This window comes from Hemitrygon akajei, chromosome 19 (assembly GCF_048418815.1).
Source record: "Hemitrygon akajei chromosome 19, sHemAka1.3, whole genome shotgun sequence".
Lineage (NCBI taxonomy): Eukaryota > Metazoa > Chordata > Chondrichthyes > Myliobatiformes > Dasyatidae > Hemitrygon > Hemitrygon akajei.
This window is the reverse complement of record NC_133142.1, coordinates 74,073,735-74,096,127: the sequence shown is the minus strand read 5'-3', so window position 1 is coordinate 74,096,127 and position 22,393 is coordinate 74,073,735. Positions and strand designations below refer to the sequence as shown.

The 22,393-nt window shown below is 43.8% G+C and overlaps 1 protein-coding gene across 3 annotated transcripts in view; it reads right to left on the bottom strand.

The window, feature by feature from the left end:
- LOC140742071 (uncharacterized) overlaps positions 1-8,406 on the bottom strand; it is a 42,138-nt gene extending 33,732 nt beyond the window's left edge. The window contains exons 1-2 of one of the 3 annotated variants that reach the window (XM_073072871.1): positions 8,264-8,406; positions 7,996-8,129 (exon numbers count right to left, since the gene is read on the bottom strand). The gene's annotated coding sequence lies outside the window, so the exon portion shown is untranslated. The other 2 variants (XR_012102203.1, XM_073072875.1) reach the window with 2 other exon arrangements.
- Between the last annotated feature and the right edge of the window lie 13,987 nt (positions 8,407-22,393).

Genomic DNA, 22,393 nt, shown 5'->3' with positions numbered 1-22,393 from the left:
TAGTTGTTTCTGTTCTTTGCTCCAATCCCAGCAACTCTCATGGTTGGAGTAGAATGCTAAGTCATCGTCCTATGCAGATGCAAAGGACTCTAATTTCAGGTCTCCAAACTCCTAACACTCTTTGCTGATAGAGAAACAGAAAACCTACAGCACAATACAGGCCCTTTGGCCCACAAAGCTGTGCGGAACAGATGCCTTCCTCAGAAATTACTAGGCTTACCTATAGCCCTCTATTTTTCTAAGCTTCATGTACCTATCCAAAAGCCTCTTAAAAGACCCTATTGTATCCGCCTCCACCACCTTTGCTGGCAGCCCATTCCACGCATTCACCACTCACTGAGGAAAAAACTTAACCCTGATATCTCCTCTGTACCTACTCCCCAGCACCTTAAACCTGTGTCCTCTTGTGGCAACCATTTCAGCCCTGGGAAAATGACTATCCACACGATCAATGCCTCTCATCATCTTATACACCTCTATCAGGTCACCTCTCATCCTCTGTCACTCCAAGGAGAAAAGGCCGAGTTCACTCAACCTATTCTCATAAGACATGCTCCCCAATCCAAGCAACATCCTTGTAAATCTCCTCTGTACCCTTTCTATGGCTTCCACATCCTTCTTGTAGTAAGGCGACCAGAACTGAGCACAGTACTCCAAGTGGGGTCTGACCAGGGTCCTATATAGCTGCAACATTACCTCTCAGCTCCTAAATTCAATTCCATGATTGATGAAGGCCAATACACCGTATGCCTTCTTAACCACGGAGTCAACCTACACAGATGCACTTGGACTCCAAGATCCCTCTGATCCTTCACACTGCCAAGGGTCTTACCATTAATACTATATCTTGCCATCATATTTGACCTACCAAAATGAACCACCTCACACTTATCTGGGTTGAACTCCATCTGCCACTTTTCAGCCCAGTTTTGCATCCTATCAATGTCCCGCTGTAACCCCTGCCTGCCCACCACACTATCCACAACACCTCCAACCTTTGTGTCATCAGCTAACTTACTAACCCATCCCTCCACTTCCTCATCCAGGTCATTTATAAAAATCACGAAGAATAAGGGTCCCAGAACAGATCCCTGAGGTACTCCACTGGTGACTGACCTCCATGCAGAATATGACCTGTCTACAACCATTCTTTGCCTTCTGTGGGCAAGCCAGTTCTGGATCCACAAAGCAATGTCCACTTGGATCCCATGCCTACTTACTTTCTCAATAAGCCTTGCATAGGGTACCTTATCAAATGCCTTGCTGAAATCCATATACACTACTTCTACATCTCTTCCTTCATCAACGTGTTAGTCACATCCTCAAAAATTTCAATCAGGCTCGTAAGGCATTACCTGCCCTTGACAAAGCCATGCTGACTACTCCTAATCATATTATACCTCTCCAAATGTTCATAAATCCTGCCTCTCAGGATCTTCTCCATCAACTTACCAACCACTGAGGTAAGACTCACTGGTCTATAATTTCCTGGTCAATCTGTACTCCCTTTCTTGAATAAAGGAACAACATCTTCAACCCTCCAATCCTCGGGAACCTCTTCGATCCCCATTGATGATGCAAAGATCATCACCAGAGGCTCAGCAATCTCATCCCTTGTCTCCCACAGTAGCCTGGGGTATATTTTGTCTGGTCCCAGCGACTTATCCAACTTGATACTTTCCAAAAGCTCCAGCACATCCTCTTTCTTAATATCTACATGCTCAAGCTTTTCAGTCTGCTGCAAGTCGTCACTACAATTACTAAGATCTTTTTCCATAGTGAATACTGAAGTAAAGTATTCATTAAGTACCTCTGCTATTTCCTCTGGTTCCAGACACACTTTCCCACTGTCACACTTGATAGGTCCTATTCTTTCACATCTTATCCTCTTGCTCATCACATACATGTAGAATGCCTTGGGGTTTTCCTTAATTCTGCCTGCCAAGGCCTTCTCATGGACCCTTCTGGCTCTCCTAAATTCCTTCTTAAGCTCCTTCCTAGTAGCCTTATAATCTTCTAGATCTCTAACATTACCTAGTGAGGGAGGGGAACAGTGATATGCAGTCACGGTTCCCCTCCCTTACACCCCAACTCTCCCAACGGCTCTGTGATAAGATAAAATGGATTAAGTGAAAGTTGGAAACTCATAGAAGATTTGCAGGTGAGATCAGCAGGTATACTTACTTATAACAGCACAGAAGGAAGCCATCGAGCATGACTGACCTATAATGGCTCCCAACAAAGCAATCCCATAGCACAACTGAAGTTCAAGGTTCAATGTACATTTTATAATCAAAGTATGTATACTTTATACAACCTTGTGATTTGTCTCCTTACAGACAGCCATGAAGCAAAGGACCCCAATCGAACCCATTGAAAATAAGAAGGCTGTCATACATCCAGGGGGGAGAGAGAGAGCATCACCGAGTGAACACTGGAGGGCAGCATGAAGTGAACACCAGAGGGCAGCACCAAGTGAACACTGGAGAGCACCACCAAGCAACCACTGGAGGGCAGCACCAAGTAAATACTGGAGGATAGCACCAAGTAAATACTGGAGGATAGCACCAAGTGAACACCGGAGAGCAGCACCAAGTAAACGCCAGAAGGCAGCACTGAGTGAACACCAGAAGGCAGCACTGAGTGAACGCCAGAGGGCAGCACCGAGTGAACGCCAGAGGACAGCACTGAGTGAATGCCAGAGGACAGCACTGAGTGAACGCCAGAGGGCAGCACCGACTGAACGCCAGAGGGCAGCACCGAGTGAACGCCAGAGGGTAGCACTGAGTGAACACCAGAGGGCAGCACAAGTGAATGCCAGAGGGTAGCACTGAGTGAACACCAGAGGGCAGCACAAGTGAATGCCAGAGGGCAGCACTGAGTGAACACCAGAGGGCAGCACTGAGTGAACACCAGAGGGCAGCACAAGTGAATGCCAGAGGGTAGCACTGAGTGAACACCAGAGGGCAGCACAAGTGAATGCCAGAGGGCAGCACTGAGTGAACACCAGAGGGCAGCACTGAGTGAAGACTGGAGGGCAAACACCACAGAGAATGCGCTCAACATCAGGATCAAACCCACACCCCTAGTGCTGAGAGGGAGCAGCAACAACTCTTGCTTCCACTATGCTGAGATGGAAGAGATCTCCTATCTTTGTTGTATTAGAGAAAAAGGATTTCAAGATCATACCTGAGGCACATGGCTTCCAACAGCTTTAACTGATGATCTAAACTGACAGCTTAGGGCAGTGGTAACAGGGTGCTACCTTAATGTTTATATACAAGCTATCCGTGGGTAGTGAACACCCAACTTCAGACACCTGTGTAGATGAACAAATTCTGATAATATTATTAAATTCAAAAGTGGAGAGCATTCTAACTGGTTGCATACCATCTGGTATAGAGGGGCCTCTGCACAGGGTTGGAAGCTGCAGCCTGTTCCAACATGGACACGGGTCTCTCCAGCAGCCAGGACTGCTTCAGAAAGCAACACCTCAAAAAGGCGGCGTCTATCATCACGGGTCCCCGTCAGCTCGGCCATGTCCTTTTAGTCATTGCTCCCATTAAGAAGGCACATGAGCCTGAAAGATCCACACTCAATGTGTATATTTTAATTTGTAATTTTGGGTTTTAAAAATTATTATGTATTGCAAGGTACTGTTGTCACAGATAACAAATTTTACAACATATGCTAGTGATTTTAAACCTGATTCTGATGTTTGACATACAATTCATACCTCTGAACAGGAGAACTCATTTTCTGTCTCCTTCCACTTTAAATACTTGTTCATTCTTCTTACTCTTGTGCCATTCATAGAGGATTGGTTAGCATAATTAATTAATTAAAGGAAGGCAGGGACAAGTGCAGCGGCCGTGGTCTGAGTGGACATAGTCAGAGTGGTGATCTTAAGGCGTTAGCTCTTTGAGGCTTCACTCAGAGAAAGCAAAGGAAAGAAAAGCTCAGTGTGTCTTCTCTACTTTATATCTGCTCAGCTCGGACAGCAGAGAGGTCAGACAGAATAGTGCAGTGCTCCTCTTGAGGGATGTGGGAACGAAGAGAGCCCTCCAGTACCCTTAACCACTACAACTGCGGGAAATGTATCCAGCTGTAGCTTCTAACAAACCATGTTAAGGAGTTGGAGCTGAAACTGGTGATAGATGACATACAGAGAGGTAGTTACACCCAAGGTACAAGATACAGGAAACTGGGTAACAGTCAGGAAGGGAAAAGGGTTAAGGAGCCAGTGCAGAGTACCTCAGTGGTCGTCCCCCTCAACAACAGGTATATCACTTTGGAAATTGTCAAGGGGGATGATCTAACAGAGGAAAGTTACAGTGGTCAGGTCTCTGGCACTGAGTCTGGCTCTGTGACTCAGAAGAGAGGGGGAAAGAAGAGGCACGCTGTGATAATAGGCCATATATTAGTTAGGGGAATGGACTGGAGGTTCTGTGGGCTAGAACAAGATTCCCAGATGGTATGTTACCTCCTGGGTGCCAGGATCTGGGATATCTCAGATCGAGTCCTTGGCATTCCTCAGTGGGAGGATGAACAGCCACAAGTCCTGTCCATGTAGGTACCAATGACGTGGGTCGGATGAGTGATGAGGTTCTGCATAGGGAGTTCAGGGAGTTAGGTGCTAAGTTAAAAGGCAGGATCTCAGGATTGGGACCTGTACAGAAGAGATGGTTTTCACTTGGACTGGGGGGGGGGGGGGGGGGGACTAATATCCTAGCGGGAAGGAATCTCTCAAAGCAATTCAGAAAGCACAAGATATATACATCCCATAGAGGAAGAAGTATTCCAAAGGAAAGGTGACTCAACCATGGCTAACAAGAGAAGTGAAAGGCAACATAAAAGCCAAAGAGAAGGCCTATAGTAAAACAAAAATTAGAAGAAAGTTAGAGGATTAGGAAATTTTTCAAAACCAACTGAAGGCAACTAAAAAAGTCATTAAGGAGGTAAAGATAGGATATACAGTAAGTAAGCCAATAATATTATAGAGGATACGAAAAGCTTCTTCCCATACATGAAGTGTAAGAGAGAGGGAAGAGTGGATATCGGACTGCTGGAAAATGATGCTGGAGAGGTAGCATTGGGGGACGATGAAATGGCGGATGAACTGAATAAGTATTTTGCATCAGTCTTCACTGTGGAAGACACATATGGTGGAAGTTTCAGGTGTCATGGGGCATGAAGTGTGTGAAGTTAACATAACTAGAGAGAAGATTCTTGGGAAACTGAGAGGTCTGAAGGTAGATAAGTCACCTGGACCAGATGGGGTACACCCCAGGGTTCTGAAAGAGGTCCTGAAGGCACTAGTAATGAACTTTCAAGAATCACTAGATTCTGAAATGGTTTTGGAAGACTGGAAAATTGCAAACGTAACTTTACTTTTCAAGAAGGGAGAGAGGAAGAAGAAAGGAAACTATAGGCCAGCTGGTTGGACCTCAGTGGTTGGGAGGATGTTGGAGTCCATTATTAAGAATGAGGGCTCAGGGTACTTGGAGGCACATGATAAAATAGGCTGTAGCCAGCATGGTCTCCTCAAGGGAAAATTTTGCCTGACAAACCTGTTGGAATTCTTTGAAGAAATATCAAGCTGGATAGGCAAAGGAAAATCGCTTGATGTTGTGCACTTGGACTCTAAGAGGCCGTTTAACAAGCTATGAGCCCATGGCATTTTACATAAAAAACTCTAGTGTGGATTAAGCTGTGGCTGATTGGCAGGAGGCAAAGAGTGGGAATGAAGACAGCCTTTTCTGGTTGGCTGCCAGTGACTAGTGGTGTTCCACAGAGTTCTGATTCTTTTCACATTATATGTCAATGATTTGGATGATGGAATTGATGGCTTTGTTGCAATGTTTGCAGATGATATGAAGATAGGTGGAGGGGCAGGTAGCTTTGATGAAGTAAACACAAAGTACACTGCAGATGCTGTGGTCAAGTCAACACATACAAACAAGCTGGATGAACTCAGCAGGTCAGGCAGCATCCGTTGAAATGAGCAGTCAACGTTTCGGGCCGAGACCCTTCGTCAGGAATAATATTCTTAATATTTTGAGGAAGTAGAGAGGGTATGGAAGGATTTAGACAGATTAGGAGAATGGGCAAGGAAACAGCTGATGGAATACAGTGTTGTGAAGTGTATGGTCATGGACTTTGGTAGAAAATATGAAAGGGCTATTTATTTTCTAAATGGAGAGAAAATACAAAAAAACTGAGACACAAAGGGACTTGGGAGTCCTTGTGTAAGATTCCCTAGGTTAAGTTTTGGGCTCCTTATCTTAGAAAAGATGTTGTAAAACTGGAGAGGGTTCAAAGGAAGTTCACTAAAATTATTTCAGGATTGAATGACTTGTCATATGAAGAACATTTGATGGCTCTGTGCCCGTATTTACTGGAATTCAGCAGAATGAGTGGTGACCTCATTGAAACCTATTGAATGACGAAAGGCCTTAATAGAGTCGATACGGAGAGGATGTTTCCAATGGCGGGTAAGTCTAAAACCAGAGGACATAGCCTCAGAATAATGGGATGTCCTTTTAGAACAGAAATGAGGAGGAATTTCTTTAACCAGAGAGTGGTGAATCTGTAGAATTCTTTGCCACAGGCAGCCATGGAGGCCACTCATTATGTATGTTTAAGGCAGAGGTTGATAGATTCTTGACTGCTCAGAACATGAAGGGAAATGTTGAGAAGGCAGAAGATCAGGGCTGAGAGGAATATTGGATCAGACATGATGAAATGGCAGGGCAGATGCAATGGGCCAAATGGCCTAATTCTGCTCCCAAATCTTATGGCCTTACAACTCTGCAATGGACAGACCCAAACACATTTGTAAAAGGCGTATGGTTGGGCATTAAGCTAGCAAGCCCATCCCATAATAACCCAGAGCTACAGAAGCTCCAAAGACCACATCCCAGGGAAAGGAAGAAGCTTTGCCTCACAGATGTATGAAGTGCTGTGGCAAAAATGGAAACTACAGTGATGATCAACCTTTACCAGCCCTGGACAGAGGACTCCTGTGAACTGTTGTCAGTGTCCTATGCCCCCGAATATAGGGGTGATGGGCTTAAGAAGAATGGTTATCATACCAAGGGATTTTTGGGTTTAATCTGACACATACAAAATCAACTTAAGAATATATGTAAAAGCAGAACCTGTACATTACGCAGGGTAGCCCTGTAAAGGGCTGCTGATGCACATCTTCCTACTTTACCCCGGTGTGCTCCTGAGGGGTATTTTATAGAACAAAGGACATGGAATACTAGAACACAGTACAAGCCCTTCAGTCCACAATGTTGTACTGACATTTTAACCTATTCCATGATCAACCTAACCTTTCCCTCCTAGACAGCTCTCTATTTTTCTTTCATTCACGTGCCAGAGTCTCGTAAATGTTCCTAATATATCTGCCTCTACGTCCATCCCTGGCAGGGCATCCCATAACCCCACAACATTCTGTATTAAAAATAACCTCCTAGGACATCCCCTCTATACTTTCCTCCAATCATCTTAAAATTATGCCCTCTTGTATTAGCCATTTCCATTCTAGGAAAAGTCTCTGGCTGTCCACTCGACCTATGCCTCTTATCATCACTCATCCATCCTTAGTTAATCATTTCTCTTTTATTTCTCTATTGTTCCATGCAATTTACTTACCAGAGTCCTTTGGGGATGTAGGCTCACAATTCAGCTGGAAGTGCCTGTTCCATTGAGTCCACGTCCTACTTCAGCAGCTGGTGCCCAACGTTATTCTCTTGGCAACTAGTTTTAATTTCTTGTCGACTGCCTCATCAAAGTATTTATACATCCACATCCACCCTTCACTCTCGTGCTTTATTCAGCTTCTCCCTCTTTGTGTTTCTTTCTAAGCCCTGGTTCTAGTTTCCTTATCTATTTATCTATTTCTGTAGTTCTTTCATTCCTCTATCCTATAGGTCAAAGACTGTTTTGCTTTGACCGTTTATCTCTTCCAAATGTCTTTTCTCTCACCTTGTACCTGCTCAGCTTTCAACTTCTTCTCCTCTTTGTTGTCACTCTCTTTCAAGCTCAACAAGTTTGCAGATGCTGGAAATCCAAAGCAACACACATGAAATGCTGGAGCGACTCAGCAGGTCAGGCAGCATCTGTGGAAATGAATAAACAGTTAACATTTTGGGCCGAGACCCTGCTTCAGGACTGCAGATTTTCTTCCCTGGACACACTCTTCCTCTTTCTGCCGAAATTAGTGTGTAAATCCAAAAGCACCTAAACCACCTACCTGTAAACATCCGTCTCCTTTATATCCACAATCCCACGTAATAGTGCTGAAATAAAGCAACAGTCACTGCTGTTGGAACAATTCCCAGTGTAAATACGTACAGCCTGCTTATAATGACATCAATGCTAAATGGAATTGTTGTGAGAAAGTGGTTCTGCACACATAATATGTTGATAGGTTCAGCTGCCACCACCTTCCCCTATAAATAAATACAGCAACAATAAGGAAAGCGGATTTTTCACACAAAAGCAGGCACGCATCAGGAAACTATTGCCTGCAGTGTGAAGCAGGGAGGATCACGATGGGATTTTCACTTTGTTTAGCTGCTAAAGGTAATCAGAATCATCTCTGTCATCGGGGATATGGACAACAGCTTTCCTATTGCAACCAGAATGCTTTTCAAAATGCTTGAATGGAAAAGGGACTGGAAGCCAAATAGAAAGTTTTATAAAAGTTATGCTGCTCTCCACTACTGGAGCCCGCAGGCCAGCCACTGCATATCATTGCCAGAAAGCTAATGACCTACGTGGACCAAAACAATGTTTAAGGGTTAGTGAATTGCCTCATCGAAAGCTGGCACCTTCTGACTGTGCTGCTTAACAACATCTCCAACTTCTTTTTGGTGTTGTTACAAGAATACCCCTGAGTAATAATGATGAGGTAGGCCCAGGGAGTATCTGCATTTACTGACAAATACCTTTATTGTGTCAACTAAAAAGCATGTGAATGTACACAACCTGTGTGCACGCTTGTTAGGTTTTTCTGACTCTTCATGAACAGTCAAAGAATAGAAAAGGTAATATTTCAGAAAGGTGTCTATGCTCTGACATGTCCGCAGAGGTTGGTCTCCGAGAGCTGTCTCTGCCTTGCATTCACAGCTCCTTACTTTTAAACATAGCAATTGAAATGTTGCATTTCAGTTTTGTTAGCTTGAGGCATCTGACTGACCTGTGTTACTTCCCATTAGATGTAAAACAAGAGAAAATCTGTAGATGCCGGAAGTCTGAGCAACACACACGAAAAACACCCACCAGTTTTGGCCGGAAACGTTGACTGTGTGGTGACCCACTTTCCACGCAGGCGAACCGGTTCACAAAATGGGGCGCACGTCGGCAGAGAGGCCAGCCCCAAAACGGCGCTGGGCCTTCTTCACCGGCAAGGGGAGAAAACCCACGCAAGGGAAGAGACTTCTGTAATGCACCTCTGTCGTCATTTCCGCCCGGAGAGGGTGGGAATGGAACTGTGTAAAAGCCAGTGCCGCGAAGCTTGAATAAACCAGTCTCGAGTGCAACTTACAAACTGTGCGTTGTTATTTCTAGCTCTGTGTGTAGCACATCGCCACAACTGTACTCTTTTCCATAGATGTTGCCTGGCCTGCTGAGTTCCTCCAGCACTTTGTGTGTGTTCCTCCCATTAGATGTAGGTCAGGGCTACAAGCAGTATTGTTCAAACACCTTCACCTTTAACTTCATGCCTTTGTTTTATTCAACTCCCACTGGTTCAAACCAGTCAAACTGGGTCACACACAACCCAGAAACCCAGGCCTACCAAGATCACAGACTGTGTCCTCAAGCCGCCATTTCACACAATAAACAGCTTATCAGAGCATGGTCTCAGCTTTGGCAGATCATTAGCAGAAACTCCCTGTGTCTACATTCAATTGCTTTGATTAAGTTATTGCAGAGCAAGAATCAGTTCACAAAATGGTGGCTGCAAGGATAGTCCCACAAAAGAGCTGCCTCCATTCCTGTTCACTGTTACTTTTTTCTGGCCAACATCTTCCTCCTCTTGATCTGAAGATAATTACCTTAGGATCGTTATCCTCCGCTCATTCTAATGAGTACCATGGAGCCCCCAGTAGGTGTGCAACACTTATATGAAGATAATGTTAAAATTTACTTAGTGAATCCACACACTCTGTATACCTACAATTGTCTCTTCTGTTCTATAAAAGTATCATGCTTTAATTTTTGAATTATTTCAGCCTCCCACCTTCTAAATTGATATACATTAAACAATACAATCATGAACATACTTAAAATGAGCATTACAGCAGCATGCAATACTATTCTCACCCATGGATATATTTGAACATTTAATTCACAATTCCCAAACTTACTCCAAAACTGAGTCACTCAGTATTTTATTTTCCTTACCGGTGTGTGTTTTAATTACTTTAGTGTTGGTCCATCTATTCCTGCAACTAGGAAAAAACATAGTCCCACAAATACTGATCCATCTATATCAGTTTGTTGGATTGTGAGGTTCTCCTTCATTCTTGCTTTTACTGCTGGATGAGGCAAAGTTTGTCCTCCACTACCCAGAACTAAAGTCAGGTTTCCAATTGCAACATTGTGACTCCCCAAGGGACATTGTTTCCAACTCTTTGTATGACATGTGGCCGATGCTGCTATATAGTATGTCTGTCCCACCAATGCATATTGCATGAAAGACTGATTATTCACAGGGAAAATAGACAATGGACAATTGTACTGAAACCACAATTCTCTACCTTGTCATTTCTTTGGGGCAAGACCAATTGTCTCCTCCTTGATGGCATCTTAACAAACCTATCCCTTTCCAGTACCATTCATAACAGCAGCACGTGCTGGTGGGTTACAAAAGGATATCCAAGGGTTCTCATGTTATTTGCCCACATTGTGAAACTTCTCACTCTGCTTGTCCCCGGTACAATGCTCTCCTGTGTACAGCTAATAATGATCAAAGTATCTGATGCACCATCAATAACTCACGCTGAGACGTAGGAAGCGAGGTATCGGCTTTATTGACTGGAAGAATGAACAACACTACATCCTGGGGAATGAGGCCGGGCAACAGGTCACAGTCGCCTTTATACAGGGGTCTGTGGGAGGAGCCACAGGAGCAGCCCAGACAGGTATATCTAGTTCACCACAGTATCCTTTGGAAAATACCTGCTGTAACCACCCCAACAGATATATCTCATGTGAATTCATATGAGCGTGATCCCACAGAAACGTAACCATAATGTGGTCATCATTGTCTAAGGGCTGCTCAGTAAGTGGACCTGAACTAGTATTCCCTCTGGGATACCCGATGTGAGCTTTCACCTTTTTGAATCTGCGTCCTTCTATCTTCACTTATATCCTCTCACTGTCCTGCACAGATGAGGAACTAACTACAAAAATCAAATAAAGGCTTTGCTTTGGTTTCAGGCACTGCTTCCTGATCTCCTTCCACCACTCCCTTTTTATTTTCATACAATAGTCCCTTGGGATCATTAGTTATCATACCTGATGCCCACTTGATTCTTCAGTATAATGAAGATAATCTGCAAGGAAGGTATAAACTTTAATACCCTTTACAACTGCATCTCAGCCCTGCAGTGCCAGGGCTGCCTGACTAAGTCATTCTAATTCGACCATCCAGCGATTACCGGATAAAAGTTTGCTTTCATTTATAATTTACATGACATAGTTTGTGTGGTTTCAGAGCCGTCTGTCAGATCTGACTATAAGCAGCACTGGGCCCCCACTTCCTATTGGCTCCCTTCCTGTTTACCCTGTATACCTCAGAGTTTAGGTACAATACTGAGTCATGTCATCTGCAGAAATTCTCCGATGACTCAGCAATAGTTGGGTGTATAAAGGGAGGACGGGAGGATGAATACAGGGCTCTGGTGGAGGACATTGGTGAATGGTGCAAGCTGAATCATCTGCAGCTCAACATCAGCAAAAGAAAGGAGGTGGTGGTGAACTTTAGGAAGACTAAGCCTGCACTGCTCCCTGTTACTGTTGATGGTGAGGATGTGGATGTGGTAAGGGCCTACAATTAGCTGGAGGTGCAACTGGATGACAGACTTGAGTAGATTTCCCGCTGAAATGTAGACATCTCATATCCAGAATAAAAATGCACAGATTTCCATCTCCTTAACCTGGATTGCACATGGCCTGTGTGGAATCTGGGTCTCTCTAAACCCAATTCCATTGAAAACTGATAAAGAAACAAACCAAAAGCACAGACAAGAAATACAAAAATCAATGTTCGTACTTCTCTGCCTTCAGAACCTTTGCAAAGATCTGTAAAACTTCGAATAAACAGTTTATTCCCAGTTTTGAAACAGTTTGAACCAGTTTTTAAAGAACAAAGGAAAAGTCAACTCAGCTAGGTGGAGACCCAACACAGTCATGCAACCACTTAAAGGCCCAGCCTCTTAAAAGATGAGAACTCTATACTTACCAAAACAATCATTTACAATCAGACATAATTGAGGAACTGAGACTTTAAAACAAAGAAATGTTAGAAGTTATTCAGCATGCACAAGTAAACAACATTAACAAGTTTAAAGCATGACATCCCCAAATTAACCAAAGTCCCAACATATTCTGACCTTTCTGATCTATGTTAGGATTCAGGTTAAATGAATTGCTTGCTCTACAATTCTGGACATAATGACCCACATTACTACAGCCAAAACAGCAGATTTGAGCACTGTGATGGGATGTTTGCCCCCGACAACAACTTCCCTGGTTGAGTGAAGGCGCACTCCAGTGTTCTGTTACTTCTCCTGTACAATCACTCTGCTGGCTTCTACCCTGACCTGTGCTTTCCCATACAATACCTCATGTGCTTTCTTGAAGGTAAAAAAAAAACTTCAGCTGCCTTTGGAGTATTCCTAAAGTTATAACATAACTCCTTCATTCCCCCCTGCCATGCTTTAATAATTTTCCTAGGTACCCATGCCTCAGTATGTGTAGGGTCACTAGGATCAAACAGTTCCAATATCTTTCTAGATTTGTCGGTGCTATGAGACACTAATGTTCTTAACTATCCCTTTGCAGGTTCTGATCCTAAATGATCTCGATCTAATGTTAATGCATGCACCCCTCGAAACTCCATCTATAGATGGGATGCAAAGGCAGTGGGGTGCTCCTCTACCCTCTGGTAACATTTACTTAATGCGTCCATTGGGTCCCCGCTGTTATTAGTCATAACAGTCAGTATCGGATTCTTTAACTTCTCATTTGTTCCCCCAGCATGTCGCTGTGCTTCTGGCAAAGCAGAGCAGATGCTCAGATGCAAGCACATTATAATCAATCTCCTTTCCTTAGCGTCATGTTGACCGTGTATTGCTCTCCAGTAACTAATTGCCTGGAACAGTTCCCCAGGCCTCAGCAATATCCTTCAGCTTCTGTACCCTGAGCGGGATAGTCTATGTTACATTCTGCTGTTGATTTCCTGCCTCAGCTCCTCCCTCTCTGATAGTAACTGGGGGGCCGGGGGGGGGGGGGTGTCAATGGTGCCAATGGCAGCAGCAGCCCCTTTCGGTTGTGTGTCGGTGGGAGATCCTCAAGAGGAAGCTTCTCATCATAGACATGTCTGGTCGCCTTATCTGCTAAATCATTCCAATCCATATCTCCATTTTCATCCTCCTCCCCCTTTCAGCTCCAAAAGCACATATTATTCCTCTCCGAGTGTTTACTTGACCCAGCAGGTCTTGTATCTGCTTTAAACACTTTGTCTGATCTCCAGTGTTGTTTCATTTCATGTGCTGATTTCTTTATCACATTCATAGCCATCTTTAAATTGCTGCACTCTTTCCTCAATCCCTGCACTTAGGCCTCAGCTACTTGGGCTTTTTCTTGTTTACTTTTTTCTTCAATCAGTTTTTCACACTGTAACTGAAACTGGTACATGTGTGTCTAATCCATACTTCTCCATCCCTCTTTAAGGCTTTCTACCTTTAATTTTCTTCTTCTAATCTATCCCACTGTACATTAGAAATGACTGCCTCCATTCCTGTTCACTGGTTGTCCTTCTTTCAGTCTAACAGTTCAAAAGATTGGTCAGAGACAGGGAAAGGATAGGATTTAACTTTCTATTCTGTATCTTTATTTTTCCCTTTCAGGGTTCTTTTGAAGACACACTGACTGTGGTTCTTTGGGGAATGGGACCCACTCTCGAGGTTTAACGACTGGCTGTTATTCGGCACACCAAAGGCTTGGCCTAAGACCTCAGATCACTTTTGGAGGGCCGAGATCTCATGGCTCTGGAGACAGGCGGATCGAAGGTCGGTGTGACCTAGGAAATGGAAGACCTAAGGCCGTGTGTCCAGGGACCCGAGATCTTTGGGCACAGGGTTCGGAAGAAGCGACGCAACAAACTTTTAACATCATAAACCAGTGAGTTGTTTGTTATGTCTCCCCTCTCGCTGTGAAATGGAGACACCTCTTTCTCCCTTATTAGGGAGAGAGAACCTGTGGTATACCGAATACCGGGTGAACAAGTAGTCTTTGGAGTGCTGTAAGATTCTGCCTTTGCTGTTGCCTTGTTGCATGCTTGAGTGCTTGGTGGCGGGTGTCGATTTGTTTTTGCCGGTGGGGAGAGGGGGGGATCGTTGCTTGCTGCCGCTTATGCACGGGAGGGAGGGGAGCTGGGGGGGACTTTGGGGTTCTAACATTTAACTGTCATTCATTCTTTGGGGGCACTCTTCTGTTTTCATGGATGGTTGTGAAGATAAAGCATTTCAGGGTGTATATTGTATGCATTAAATGTACCTTTGAAATCTTCGAACCTTTGAAACGTTGTTGACTTTCTGTGACAGCTTGAGAAGGATTCTCTCTCAGGCTGTGGACTATGTAAGACTGTGTTGAGTTTCTTCCCCTTTCTTTTCCAGTCCTGATGAAGGGTCTCAGACCAAGCCACCGACTATTCTCCTCCATTGATGCTTCTTGACCTGCTGAGTTCCTCCAGCATCTTGTGTGTGTTGTCCTGGATTTCCAACATCTGCAGAATCTCTTGTGTTTAGAACTGTACTAGATAGGTGATCATGGCATCAGGATTGTGGAGGAAGGGAGAGCCTGCAAAGCATAAAGATAAGTGGGAAAGAGTCCAGAGCAAGTGAGGATGAGGAAGATAGCTAAAACATGGAAGACATTAATAAGAGACACCTACTCTAAAACGATGTCTTGCAAGGAAACTTATGGCACTGATTCATATGTTTATTAGATTATTGATTTAATTACCTCAAGAAAGTTCTTCCTATGACTGTGTGGGTTTCCTCCCACATTCCAAAGATGGGTGGGTTAGGGTTAGTGAGTTGTAGGAATGCTGTATTGGCGCCATTAGGGTTGAAACACTTAAGGGCTGCTCAACACAATCCTCACTGGTTTGATTTGACACAAGTGACTGTATGTTTGGATGTACATGGGACAAATAAAGCTAATCTTCTAACTATTACAAAAGGAGAACAAAGAGAAAGGTGGAGAACTTTAAAGCAGCAAACCCTGAGTACAGAATCGATGTGCTAAAGGCATGGATTAATCCATGAATTAAATCCAGGGATCATCAGCAACTATCTTACAGATCTCAGACTGTTCTGACCAGAAAGGAATTAGAAATAGAAAGGGAATGGATGCCAAAATAAGAATGAACAATTTAAAATCTAAATATTGTTAGACTGCATTAATGTATTGTAACTTAATGTGTGGGACCAGGGTTAGAGGCTCATACAACCAGACTCAAGGGCAGCTTCTACCCACTGTTAGAAGATTGGTTCCCTAATACAATAAGGTGGAATCTTGTCTTCGCAGTCTACCTTTCAATGACCTTGATCCTTACTGTCTACCTGCACTGCACCTTCTCTATAAATGGAAAATTTTATTATGATTCTGTTATGGTTACCTCAATGTACTGCTGTAATGATCTGCATAAATGGTATAGAAGACAAGATTTTCACTGCATTTACATATATGTGACAAAATTAAACCAATTTATCAATTTACCAAGGTGCCAAGCAGAATTTTGAACAACTATTTACAGAAAGTGTGGAGCAGATAGAAAAATGAACATTAATTTGGTCTAGGAAGGGCTTTTAGGAAGCTTTAAGCTGAGGAAAATACAGAGAAAGACAATATTACTGGATGAAAGCTAGCTACTCTTGATGATACAGCAGATATAGAATTGAATGTTTTCCCTTGGATCCCAAAGAATGTCAAAGTTTGGACTTAAGATATTTATCTGTGAGAGTAAACAGATCAAAAATAATGCTTTTGGTTTTCCCAATATTCTTGAGAGGAATTTTCTGAACTGGTAAGCAGAGGGCGACCAGTTTCAAGTTCTTGGGTGTCAACATCTTAGAAGGTCTATCCAGAGCCCAACATGTTGATGCAATTATAAAGAAGGCATGCCAGTGACTGTATCTCATTTGAAGTTTGAGGAGATTTGGTATGTTGCCAAAAACTCCAGCTAATTTCTGAGACGTACTGTGGAGAGCCTTCAAGCTTGTTGCATAGCTTGTCTGCTATGGAGGCACTGATGCATTGAATTGGAAAAGCTTCAGAGGATTGTAAACCCAACCAGCTACATCATGGGCACAAGCCTCCTCACCATCAAAAGCATCTTCAAAAATCAAGCCTTCCATCATTAAGGACACTCACCAGCCAGGACACGACCTCTTCCCATTGTTACGATGAGGAAGGTTCAGGAGCATGAAGACACAAAGTCAACATTTTAGGAATGGCTTCTTCTTCTTTGCCTTCAGATTTCCGAATGGTTCATGAAATCATGAACACTACTTCACTATTTTACTCTCTCATTGCACTGTACATTTATTTATTTCTCATATTTCATATTGAAACATAGTATATTTTATACATTGCAGTGTACTGCAGCCACATAAACAACATACATCATAACATATATCACTGGTATTAAACCTGATTCTAATTCTGAAGTGGATTTCAGTCAGAAGGGGAGAGGGTGAAGTGCATGTGAATCTTACATGCAGAAAATGTTTTGTTTTTGAATGACAGCTGCAACAGTTAGATCAGAAACACAAGTGTCAAGGATATATTCTTGAATATTGCCAGAAGAAGCCTTAGGGAGTAGGAAGAGAAGTAACTTGTGATAATGGTCTGGAGAGGAAGCAATAGAACCAGGCAATGGGAAGATCACTCTGGTTGTTGAAAGTGGAGAGATGCTAGTGTGACCAATCACGTAAAAAGGTACAGAAAACTGGTGAATAGATTATCTTCTTAGACACAAAGGCTGCCAATTGTGACCATGACATGGACAGATGAGGGAGGAAATTAAATGTAGAGGTGGCAAGAGATGACAGTAGAACTGGTGAGTACTGACTATATAAGTGGATTGGAGATAAAATGGAAGTCTACAAAGATAAAAATGATAAATTTCACAGACATGATGAAGGGTTCAGTGCAAAATGTTTATTGTTTATTCCCATCAATAGATGCTGCCTGACCTGCTAAACTCCTCCAGCACATTGTGTGTAGTGTTCTAGATTTCCAGCATCTGCAGTGCCTCTTGTGCCTATAATTTCTTTCTGAGATAGTTGTGGTTGACAGCAGCAGATTTGAGGTTGTGGGTTACCACCTAACAAGATGAGCTATTAATGGGGAAGACTTTTGATAATCTCTAAATAAATCCATGTTCTGGCAATTCTCCTAATGGGAACATACAGTAGAATGTGGGACAGTAGAACAAAAGAACAGGCCCTTTGACCCACAATGTTAATCTGAACTAATTAAACTAGTAGTTAAATTGCTAATTAAATGAATTCCTTCTACCTACACAATGTCCATATTCCTCCATTCTCTGCAGATTCAATTGCCTATGAAAGTGCCCCTTGAATATTTCTATGACCAACCCACAATTGTCTGAGTAAAAAAGGCATGTTTCAGATATCTCCTTTGAACTTACCCTCTCTCACCTTAATGATTGCCTTCTAGTAATCCACCCTGACTGCCCTATTTAAGGCCATAGCTTTGCAAATTCTTATAAATCCTATCCCTAAGAATCCTTTCCCGTAGCTTCCCTATTAGTAACGTGAGACTCACTGGTCTATAATTTCCAGGATTATCCCTGTTTCACAGGGATACACAGCATCAGTGACCAGCTACATCAGCAAGTGCATTGATGATGTTACTCTGTCCAAGACCATCACTATACGTGCCAACCAGAAGCCATGGATGACCGCGGAGGTGCGTGCGCTGCTGAGGTCCTGCGATTCCGCCTTCAGAGCAGGTGACAAGGCAGCTTTAACAACAGCAAGGGCCAAACTGTCCCGAGCCATCAGAGGGGCAAAGTGTGCACATGCCCAGCTAATCCACAGTTACTTCCAGGACAGCGGTGACACGCGGCGCATGTGGGAGGGCATCCAGGACATCACCAATTACAGGACAACATCACCTGACTGTGCGGGTGATGCCTCCCTCCCAGATGCACTGAATAACTTCTACACCCAGTTTGAGGCAGAAAATGACGTGGTGGCGAGGAAGTCCATCCTTCCTACAAATGACCAGGTGCTGTGTCTCTCCGTGGCCAACATGAGAAGAACCCTGTGCAGGGTCAACCCACGGAAGGCTGCTGGACCAGACAACATCCCTGGTAGAGTGCTCAGAGGATGTTCAGACCAGCTAGCAGATATTCTCACTGACATCTTCAACATCTCCCTGAGCAGTGCCACCATTCCAACATGCTTCAAGGCCGCCACCATCGTCCCCGTGCTGAAGGAGTCTTCAGTGTCCTGCCTGAATGACTACCATCCCGTTGCACTCACATCCATCATCATGAAGTGTTTCGAGAGGCTCGTCATGAGGCATATCAAGACCCTGCTGCCCCCCTCACTGGACCCCCTACAGTTTGTGTACCGCCCCAACCGCTCAACAGATGACGCCATTGCCACCACCCTCCACCTGGCCCTAACCCACCTGGACAAAAAAGACACATACGTTCGGATGCTGTTCATAGACTTCAGTTCAGCATTCAACACAATCATCCCTCAGAAACTGATTGGAAAGCTGAGCCTACTGGGCCTGAACACCTCCCTCTGCAACTGGATCCTAGACTTCCTGACTGGGAGACCTCAGTCAGTCCAGATCGGGAGCGGCATCTCCAACACCATCACACTGACCACAGGGGCTCCCCAGGGTTGCGTGCTCGGTCCACTGCTGTTCACTCTGCTGACCCACGACTGTGCTGCAACACACAGCTCGAACCATATCATCAAGTTCGCCGATGACACGACCGTGGTGGGTCGCATCAGCAAGAACGACGAGTCAGCTTACAGAGAGGAGGTGCAGTGGCTAACGGACTGGTGCAGAGCCAACAACCTGTCTCTTAATGTGAACAAAACAAAAGAGATGGTTGCTGACTTCAGGAGGGCACGAAGCGACCACTCCCCGCTGAACATCAACGGCTCCTCAGTAGAGTTCGCAAAAAGCATCACATTTCTTGGTGTTCACCTGACGGAGAATCTCACCTAGTCCCTCAACACCTGCTCCATTACAAAGAAAGCCCAGCAGCGTCTCTACTTTCTGTAAAGGCTGAGGAAAGTCCATCTCCCACCCCCCCCATCCTCATCACATTCTACAGGGGTTGTATTGAGAGCATCCTGAGCAACTGCATCACTGCCCGGTTCGGAAATTGCACCATCTCGGATCACAAGACACTGCAGTGGATAGTGAGGTCAGTTGAGAAGATCATCGGGGTCTCTGTTCCTGCCATCAAGGACATTTACACTACACGCTGCATCCGCAAAGCAAACAGCGTTATGAAGGACCCCATGCACCCCTCATACAATCTCTTCTCCCTCCTGCCATCTGGGAAAAGGCTCCGAAACATTCGGGCTCTCACGACCAGACTATGTAACAGTTTCTTCCCCCAAGCTATCAGACTCCTCAATACCCAGAGCCTGGACTGACACCTTGCCCTATTGTCCTGTTTGTTATTTATCATAATGCCTGCACAGTTTTTCTGCACTTTATGCAGTCCTGTGTAGGTCTGTAGTCTAGTGTAGCTTTCTCTGTGTTGTTTTTTTTTTTACGTAGTTCAGTCTAGTTTTTGTACTGTGTCATGTAACACCATGGTCCTGAAAAACATTGTCTCATTTTTACTATGTACTGTACCAGCAGTTATGGTCGAAATGACAATAAAAGTGACTTGACTTGATTGTTTCCCTTCTTGAATAGTGGATTTGGGTGTGTTATGTGGTAACCACTTGTGTGAAGGGATATTCCTGTGACTGTCACCCAGTGATATTTCTATGTGAATTTCAGAACGACTCGACAGATAAGATCTTCGGCGACTGTTATTTCGTTTACCCAGTGTGGAACCTGTGGAATTTGTTCGTAATCGCCTTTTCTCTATATTTTAGCGTGGATTTATAAATCTCTCCCCTCACTCATTTATTCCGTAGATTTCTACTTTGCTGTTTGAATCTTAAGACTTTAAGAACTGTTCCTAAACTTGATTGTTTGGGAGCCACACACACATATATATACATACATAATAACTCTGTTAACTTCTGTTTATTTCACTTAATTTTCTATATTTTGAGTAGATACTAATAAAGATAGTGGTTTTAACATCAAACCCTGACTCAGTTTGTGATCTATTGCTGCTTGTACGTAACATAAACAACCTAAATTAATAATCCATAGGAGAGTTTTTAAGTCTAAGGTAAAATTTCCTTTGAAATATATAAAAGAATTTAAAATATATGTTTTTGTATGCAAGTAACTAATCTAAAACAACACTTTTATTTAAAACACACTTAGCTGAGGCTCTGTTTAAAATTCTTGCCAACAGATATGAACACAGGACAAGGACCAACTGGGGTAGAGATCTCTTCAATAATCATATAACACATTAAGAAAGCATGTGAATGCATAAACTTTATCCACAAGTGGTCAATTTTCTATATACTGTATGCTGTTCATTCAGAAGAACATGAACATACAGAAATACAATTGGTGGCCATTTTATTAGGTGAGATGGTACCTACTAAAGTGACTACTGAGTGCACAGTTACAGCTATGATTTGCTGAATTGTTAAAGTCTCCTGTTGCGTGATTGATTCACTGTTGTCCTTAATATATGGAAATCTCAAAATGTTGGAAAAACATCAATTATTAATATTCATCGCAAAAGAAATCACAGTTAGAGCTGCAGTGACTGACAGGTTATGCAAAATCAGCATACTTCATCAGGGACCCCCACCATCCAGACCCTGCATTCTTCTCACTGCTGCTTCAGAAGGAAGGTACAGGAGTCTCAGGACTCACACCACTAAGTTCAGGAGTAGTTAACAGCCAAGCTCTTGAACCAAAGGGAATAACTTCACTCAACTTCACTTGCCCATCATTGAAATGTTCCACAAACAAGAGAAAATCTGCAGATGCTGGAAATCCAAACAACACACACAAAATGCTGGAGGAACTCAGCAGGCCAGGCTGCATTTATGGAAAAAAGTACAGTCAACGTTTCGGGCCAAAACCCTTCAGCAGGACTGGAGAAAAAAAGCTGAGAAGTAGATTTAAAAGATGGGTGAGGGAAGAAGGACCACCAGATGATAGATGAAACCTGGAGGGGGTGGGATGCAGTGAAGAGCTGGGAAGTTGACAGGTGAGATGAGAGGGAGAAGGGGACGGGAAATGGAGAAGGAGTCCTCCCCACTGATCTCTCTCCTTGCAAGAGGAACAAGTGCTACCCCTGCCCCTACACCTTCTCCCTCACCACCATCCAGGGCCCCAGACAGTCCTTCCAGGTGAGGCGACACTTCACCTGTGAGTCTGTTGGGGTTATATACTGTGTTCAGAGCTCCCGGTGTGGCCTCCTGTACATCGGTGAGATTGGGAGACGGCTTCACCGAGCATCTATGCTCCATTCGCCAGAACAAGCAGGATCTTCCAGTGGCCACTCATTTTAATTTCACTTCCCATTCCCATTCCAATGTATCTATCCATGGCCTTCTGCATCGTCGTGATGAGGCCACACTTATATTCCATTTGGATAGCCTCCAACCTGATGGTATGAACACTGATTTCTCAAACTTCAGGTTCTGCTCCCCAAAACCACACCCTCTTTCTCCATTTCCCATCCCCTTCTCCCTCTCACCTCATCTCACCAATCAACTTCCCAGCTCTTTACTTCATCCCTCCCTCTCCAGGTTTCACCTATCACCTGCAAATTTTCTCTCCCCTCCTCCCACCTTTTAAATCTACTCCTCAGCATTTTTTCTCCAGTCTTGCTAAAGGGTTTCAGCCCGAAATGTTAACTGTACTCTTTTCCAAAGTTGCTACCTGGCCTGCTGAGTTCCTCCAGCATTTTATGGGTGTTGTATTGAAATGT